Genomic DNA, 8,514 nt, shown 5'->3' with positions numbered 1-8,514 from the left:
GTTTTTGAGGGTTCTATAAGATATGCAAATGAGGGCTCGCAAGTGCCCAAAGGCGGCGTTACTCTCTTAGGTGCCCTGCTTGCTCAGCCTTCTCATTGCGTCCCCCCGCCCCTTCCTACCCTCTGCCCGCTCATCCTTTCCCTCTGACCGCCTTTGTACTAACTTGTTATTCTGCCGATATCCTGCGCCTGCGCACTCATTCCTTTGGCCGGCGCATGCGCACTGCGATGCCCATTCCTTGTACGGCATCACAGTAACTATTGCGCATGCGCCAGCTAACGACGCGAAAACACAACAAAGGAGGCGGTCCATCAGCGTCATTAGCCGGCGCATGCGCAATAGTTACTGTGATGCCGTACAAGGAATGGGCATCGCAGTGCGCATGCGCCGGCCAAAGGAATGAGTGTGCAGGCGCGGGATATCGGCAGAATAACAAGTTAGTACAAAGGCGGTCAGAAGGAAAGGATGGGCGGGCAGAGGGTAGGAAGGGGCGGGGGGACGCAATGAGAAGGCTGAGCAAGCAGGGCACCTAAGAGAGTAACGCCGCCTTTGGGCACTTGCGAGCCCTCATTTGCATATCTTATAAAGATCATTTTTGAGGGTTCTATAAGTCCAGGATTGATGCCAGAGGTAACGTTTTTATTAACTGTAAGCATGCTAGGGAGCTATGGTAAGGGTTAAAAAAGTGAAATGCTGGTGACAGACTCCCTTTAATATCCAACGACCGTGTAATCTACCTCCAGCCACATACTCACTAGTTCTTTTCTGTACACTGAATGCATAATTTTTGGGGCCTGTAGTCCACTGGCCGGCTGTAAAATTGATATCCAATGACCGTGTAATCTACCTCCAGCCACATACTTACTAGTTCTTTTCTGTACGCTGAATGCATAATTTTTGGGGCCTGTACTCCACTGGCCTGCTTTAAAATTGATATCCAATGACCGTGTAATCTACCTCCAGCCACATACTTACTTATTCTTTGCTGTACTCTGAATGCATAATTTTTGGGGCCTGTAGTCCACTGGCCTGCTGTAAAATTGATATCCAATGACCGTGCAATCTACCTCCACCCACATACTTACTTGTTCGTTTCTGAATGCTGAATACATAATTTTTGGGGACTGTAGTCCACTGGCCTGCTGTAAAATTGATATCCAATGACCGTGTAATTTACCTCCAGACACATTCTTGTTCTTTTCTGTACGCTAAATGCATAATTTTTAGGGCTTGTAGCCAACTGGCCTGCTGTTTAATTGATATCCAATGACTGTGTTATCTACCACCAGCAACATACTTAGGCTACTTTCACACCTGCGTTTAGGTCGGATCCGTATGGTATGTGCCCAGACGGATCCGCACCTATAATGCAAACGCTTAGATCCGTTCAGAACGGATCCGTTTGCATTACCATGAAAAAAAAAAAAAAAAAATTATTATTACTTTACATTGAAAGTCAATGGGAGACGGATCCGTTTGAAAATTGAGCCATACTGTGTCAACTTCAAACGGATCCGTCCCCATTGACTTACATTGTAATTCTGGACGGATCCGTTTGTCTCCGCACGGCCAGGCGGACACCTGAACGCTGCAAGCTGCGTTCAGGTGTCCGCCTGCTGAGCGGAGCGGAGGACAAACGGAGCCAGACTGATGCATTCTGAGCGGATCCGCATCCATTCAGAATGCATTAGGGCTGGACGGATCCGTTCGGGGCCGCTTGTGAGACCCTTCAAACGGAACTCACAAGCGGAGCCCCGAACGCTAGTGTGAAAGTAGCCTTAGTTGTTCTTTTCTGTATGCTAAATGCATAAATTTGGGGGCCTGTAGTACACTGGCCTGCTATAAAATTGATATTCAATGACCGTGTAAACTTCCTTCAGCCACATACTTAATTGCTCTATTCTGCACGCTGAATGCATACATTTTGTGGCCTGTAGTCCACTGGCCTGCTGTAAAATCGATATCCAATGACCGTGTAATCTACCTCCAGCCACATACTTGTTTTTTACTGCACGCTGAATGCATAATTTTTGGGGACTTTAGTCCACTGGCCTGCTGTAAAATTGATATCCAATAACCGTGTAATTTACCTCCAGCTACATACTAACTTGTTCTTTTCTGTATGCTGAATGTATAATTTTTGGGGCCTGTAGTCTTCCTTTATATTCCCTCCCCCATACTGCCTCACTTTGCGGTGTACACTACTTCCTGTATGAAGTGTTCACTGCTGGAAGCTGCGTCTGCTGTTTGCTCAGATAAGTCCTTTATTTTATTGTGTTTGCTTGCTGGCTTGATTCTAGGTGACCCTGATTCCCTCTGTATTAAGTGCAGGGAGCCGGTGGTCGTGTCCCCTCACTATTATAGGGTTTTCAGGTGTCACACAGGCTTAGGTACGTGGGCATGCAATCGTCTACCATCGAGACCCTTGTATGTGCATAGCAGTGAGGGAGAGCTCTTAGGGTTTTATAGGGCTAACCTATAAGCTCCTTAGTTTGTGATCAAGCCAGTCGGATGTTTATTTATAAGTTCTAGCTTTCTGCAACACCAACCGTGACATTATAAACCGCCATAACCGTCTTAAGCATGGATCTGGTTTCAGCCTTGATTGACCACATGCAAGGTCTTTCGCGGGAGGTAGCAGATCTCCGTAAAACTGTCTCAGTTCAGGTGAACGCTTCTGCTGGCGTTCATGGAGTTTGTTCCGAGCCTAAGGTCTTGCTTCCGGATACGTTCTCCTGGGGTAGTGAGAATTTTGTTCGCTTTAGAGAGGCTTGCAAACTCAATTTTCGCCTACTTCCCCATTCCTCTGGTGATGAGGAGCAGAGGGTGGGGATCATCATCTCGCTGCTCAGGGATAACGCTCAATCTTGGGCCTTTTCGCTGTCGGTGGATGAATTTTTTGTAGCCCTGGGGCAGATATATGATGACCCGGATCGTATTGCTCTGGCTGAATATATAAAAAGTGTTTTTTATGCCAGGGTAAACAGTCCACAGAGATATATTGTTCTAATGTTCGGAGATGGGCAACTGATTACTGGTTGGAATGATGCTGCACTCCGCAGTCAATTTTGCCATGGTCTTTCGGAAAGATTGAAAGATGCATTCGCTTTTCATGAGAGACCAGCGCCCTTAGAGTCAGCCATGTCTCTAGCTGTTCGTATTGACAGGCGTTTTAGAGAGAGAGAGGAGACTACTCTATCCTGTCATATTCAGCCCAAGGACAGTGGGGCTGTCTCATTCAGTGCACAGGGGTCTCACTCTGTCTCAATCCCCTCTGAGGAGGAGTCCATGCAGCTGGGTTTGCTGGCCTCTAATAGTAGAGGATTCAGCTCTCGGAGGGTTTGTTTCTGCTGTGGGTGTATAAATCATTTAGCTAATGTTTGCCCCTCTAGGAGATTCATGAAGTTTTCTGAGGGTAATAAAAACAAAAAAAAACCTCTAAAAACTTTCCATTTGCTACTATTGGCAAGGTTGATGCGGAAATTGAAGGTTTGCCGATTGCTTGAAGTTCCCGTTTTCTCCTACCTGCCAGATTGGCGCTAGACAGCAAGAACATTGTGAGATTTTTGTAGATAGTGGAGCAGCTGTCAATCATTGACAATCAATTTGCAACAACGCATGGTTTCCAGGTATGCACTTTGGAAAAGGATATACCTGTTTTTGCTATCGATTCCGCTCCACTTTCCCAAAGATCGTTAAAGGGCATAGTTCACAATATTCGTTTGACTGTGGGTGACGCTCATGTTGAGGATATGTCATGTTTCGTCTTAAACGGATTACCTACTCCTCTAGTGTTGGGGCTACCCTGGCTCACTAAACATAATCCCACCATTGATTGGCAAGCAAGGCAAATAAATGGTTGGGGTGAGTTTTGCAGAGAGAATTGCCTCACAGCATCTCTTTTAGAGGTTTCTACCAAGACTGTGCCATCTTTTCTCTCTGAATTTTCGGATGTGTTTTCCGAGAGTGGTGTCCAGGATTTTCCCCCTCACCGGGAGTACGACTGCCCTATTAATCTCATCCCAGGCGCCAAGCTGCCAAAATCACGTCTATACCATCTTTCCCAACCTGAAAGGGTCGCTATGCGTACTTATATCTCTGAGAGCCTGAGAAAGGGACACATCCGACCCTCGAAGTCACCTGTTGCCGCAGTTTTGTTTTTTTTAAAGAAAAAATATGCTTCTTTAAGACCTTGTCTGGATTTCAGGGAGCTGAACCGTATCACGATTCGTGACCCATATCCGCTTCCTCTGATCCCGGACCTGTTTAACCAGATTGTTGGGGCTAAAGTTTTTTCTAAGTTGGATTTAAGAGGGGCATACAACCTAGTCAGGGTCAGGCAGGGGGACGAATGGAAGACGGCCTTCAATACCCCTGAGGATCAGTTTGGTTATGCCCTTTGGTTTGATGAATGCTCCGGCCGTCTTCCAAAATTTTGTGAACAGCATTTTTTATCATTTAATGGGGAAATTTGTACTGGTGTATCTAGAAGACATTTAGATTTTTTTTCTCCTGATTTCAAGACTCATCGGGACCACATATGTCAGGTCTTGCTGATTCTGCGGGAGAATAAATTGTACGCTAAACTGGAAAAATGTGTGTTTGCGGTTCCGGAGATTCAATTTCTTGGTTTTCTTCTCTACGCTTCTGGTTTTCGGATGGACCCTGAGAAGGTCCGCGCTGTGCTTGATTGGGAGCTTCCTGAGAATCAGAAGGCACTGATGCGGTTTTTGAGTTTTGCCAATTATTACAGAAAATTTATTTTGAATTATTCCTTTGTTGTTAAGCCACTCACTGATATGACTAAAAAGGGGGTGGATTTTTCCTCGTGGTCGGTAGATGCGCTTAAAGCCTTTTCTAGTATTAAAGAGAGTTTTGCTTCCGCTCCTATTTTGGTACAACCTGATGTCTCTCTACCTTTTATTGTTGAGGTGGATGCTTCTGAGGTGGGTGTGGGTGCGGTCTTGTGCCATTTTCTCAAGGAAACTATCATCTGCAGAGAGAAATTACGATGTGGGAGATAGGGAGTTGTTGGCCATCAAATTAGCTTTTGAGGAATGGCGCCATCAGTTAAAGGGAGCCAGACACCCTATTACTGTGTTTACCGACCATAAGAATCTGGCCTACTTTGAATCGGCCAAGCGTCTGAACCCGAGACAGGCCAGATGGTCTTTGTTCTTTTCTAGGTTTAATTTTGTTGTTACGTTCCGCCCTGGGGTTAAATATGTGAAGGCGGATGCCCTGTCACGTTGTTTTCCAGGAGGGGGGAACTTTGAAGACCCGGGTCCCATTTTGGCTGAAGGGGTGGTAGTCTCTGCTCTTTATCCTGATTTAGAGGCAGAGGTTCAGGCAGCCCAGGCAGAGGTTCCTGATCTTTGTCCTCCTGGGAGGTTGTTTGAGCCTCTCGCTTTACGACACAAGGTTTTTAAGGAGCACCACGATACTGTCCTTGCTGGGCACCCGGGGAGTAGAGCCACAGTGGATCTCATTGCTCGGAGATTCTGGTGGCCGGCTCTTCGTAAGACGGTTGAGGGTTTTGTGGCAGCCTGCGAGACCTGCGCTCGTGCCAAGGTCCCTCATTCACGGCCATCGGGTTCTCTCCTCCCGTTACCCATTCCTTCCCATCCTTTGACGCATCTGTCCATGGACTTCATTACGGACCTGCCTCGTTCCTTGGGAAAGACTGTGATTCTGGTGGTAGTGGACCGTTTTAGCAAAATGGCACATTTCATTCCCTTTCCTGGGTTACCCAATGCTAAGACGCTGGCGCAAGCGTTTGTTGATCATATTGTTAAATTGCATGGCATCCCTTCAGACATTGTTTCTGATAGGGGCACGCAATTTGTTTCCAGATTCTGGAAGGCCTTCTGTTCTCGCTTGGGGGTTCGGTTGTCGTTCTCTTCTGCTTTTCACCCACAGTCGAATGGTCAGACCAAACGTGTCAATCAGAATCTGGAGACATATCTGCGCTGTGGCGGAGAATCAGGAGGATTGGTATTCTTTTTTTGTCCCTTGCTGAGTTTGCTTTAAATAACCGTCGCCAGGAGTCCTCTGATAAGTCACCATTTTTTGGTGCATATGGCTTTCATCCGAAGTTTGGGACATTCTCGGGAGAGGGGTCTTCTGGTTTACCTGATGAGGAGAGATTTTCCTCGTCTTTGTCATTTATTTGGCAAAAGATTCAGGGTAATCTGAAGAGGATGAGTGAGAGACATAAGCGTGTGGCGGATAAGAGACGTGTGCCTGGTCCGGACCTGAATGTGGGTGATCTGGTGTGGTTGTCTACAAAGAATATCAAACTGAAGGTTCCCTCTTGGAAGTTGGGTCCTAAGTTTATTGGGCTTTACAAGATCTTGTCCGTCATCAATCCCGTTGCATTCCGTCTTGATCTTCCTCAGACTTGGAAGATCAATAATGTTTTTCACAAGTCCCTATTAAAACCTTATGTCCAACCCACTGTACCCTCCTCTTTGCCTCCTCCTACGATTATTGTTGATGGTAATCTTGAATTTCAGGTCTCTAGGATTGTGGATTCTCGCATTATTCGCGGTTCTCTTCAGTACCTCGTTCATTGGGAGGGTTATGGTCCTGAGGAGAGGATGTGGGTCCCAGTGGGGGACATTATGGCCACTCGTCTCATCAGGGCTTTCCATAGGTCTCATCCTGAGAAGGTGGGCTCTGAGTGTCCAGAGTCCACCTGTAGAGGGAGGGGTACTGTCACAGCCAGTTCTGTGAGAAGCTCTGGCAGACGTTCTTCTCTACCTCTTGTATGATGTTCTTTGTTTTGGTTTCACTTTCTCATCTCCTTTCCTTCTGCCAGGTGCCACTTATTTAGACATAATCGTCTTTCTTTATATTCCCTCCCATACTGCCTCACTTTGCGGTTTATACTACTTCCTGGATGAAGTGTTCACTGCTGGAGGCTGCGTCTGCTGTTTGCTCAGATAAGTCCTTTACTTTTTTGTGTTTGCTTGCTTGCTTGACTCTAGGTGACCCTGATTCCCTCCGTATTAAGTGCAGGGCGCCGGTGGTCATGTCCTCTCACTATTATAGGGTTTTCAGGTGTCACACAGGCTTAGGTACGTGGGCATGCAATCGTCTACCATCGAGACCCTTGTTTGTGCATAGCAGTCAGGGAGAGCTCTTAGGGTTTTATAGGGCTCACCTATAAGCTCCTTAGTTTGGGATCAAGCCAGCCGCTCGTTTATTTATTAGTTCCAGCTATCTGCAAATCTCATCCATGACATAAGTTCAATGCTGTCACCAGCGGCTAATGAAAAATTACAGAGAATGTCACAGAGGTATTTGAGATGAGGCAATGTTTTACAGGAGAGGTACGGTACCACCGGTAATGTCACTGTTCGAACCGTCTACGCAAAAAAGTACACTGTATGTCACAGATACATTTTTGAAGCGCACACGTTACACTGCAGATATGGCCCTGGTTATGTCACGGTCAGAAGCGGACACCATCTGATGACAAAGTACACTGTATATCACAGATATTTTTTGGATGTGCACACTTTACACAGGAGATGTGGCGCAGCTAGTGTCACTGTCCGCATCGGACACTGTCTACGGAAAAAGTACACTGGATGTCACAGATGTGGTGCAGCTAATGTCACTGTCTGCAGCGGACACCGTCTACAGAAAAAGTACACTGGATGTTAGATATTTTTTGGATGCAAACGCTTTACACTGGAGATGTGGCGCAGCTAATGTCATTGTCTGTATCGGACACCGTCTACAGAAAAAGTACAGTGGATGTCAAATATTTTTTGGATGCGAACACTTTACACTTTACACTGGAGATGTGGAGCAGCTAATGTCACTGTCTGCAGCGGACACCGTCTATAAAAAAAAGGACACTGTATGTCATAGATACATTTTTTTCAGCGCACTCGTTACACTGCAGATGTGACATCTGCAGCGGACACCGTCTATGGAAAAAGTACACTGAATGGATGCGCTAAAAATAGATATTGCTTCCACACACAATAGTCCTTAGAAGGACTTTTGGGTCTGTAAAGTTTTAGCAATTTAGCGCAGGTTGCGCTTAAAATATAGATTGCTGCTGACACACAATAGTCATTAAAAGGACTTTTGGGTCTCTGAAAAGCTTTGGTGGTAAAAATATTCATAAATCACTCGCTACACTGTCTGTCCCTTCCTCAGCACAGCTCTCCCTGACTAAGAATAAGCCGAACATGCGTCATCGGGTGCACCCGAGGACGCGTTCGGGCCAGCCAATCACTGTAATGCCAGCAGCCAACATGGCTTATGCATTACAGTGAGGGCAACACTTACCTGCACGTTTTTTTGGCTGCATTTTTGGCGGAGACTCGAGCATTGCACTCGAGCACATGCGGTATTCGGCCGAGCATGCTCAATCATCACTAATAAATATCATCCAAACCCAAAAATTTGGGTGGAACCGACTGACCATCTAAGGCTACTTTCACACTTGCGTTTGGTGCAGATCCGTCATGGATCTGCACAAACGCATCCGTTCAG

Source organism: Bufo bufo, chromosome 3 (assembly GCF_905171765.1).
Source record: "Bufo bufo chromosome 3, aBufBuf1.1, whole genome shotgun sequence".
Lineage (NCBI taxonomy): Eukaryota > Metazoa > Chordata > Amphibia > Anura > Bufonidae > Bufo > Bufo bufo.
This window is presented reverse-complemented; position numbering follows the sequence as displayed.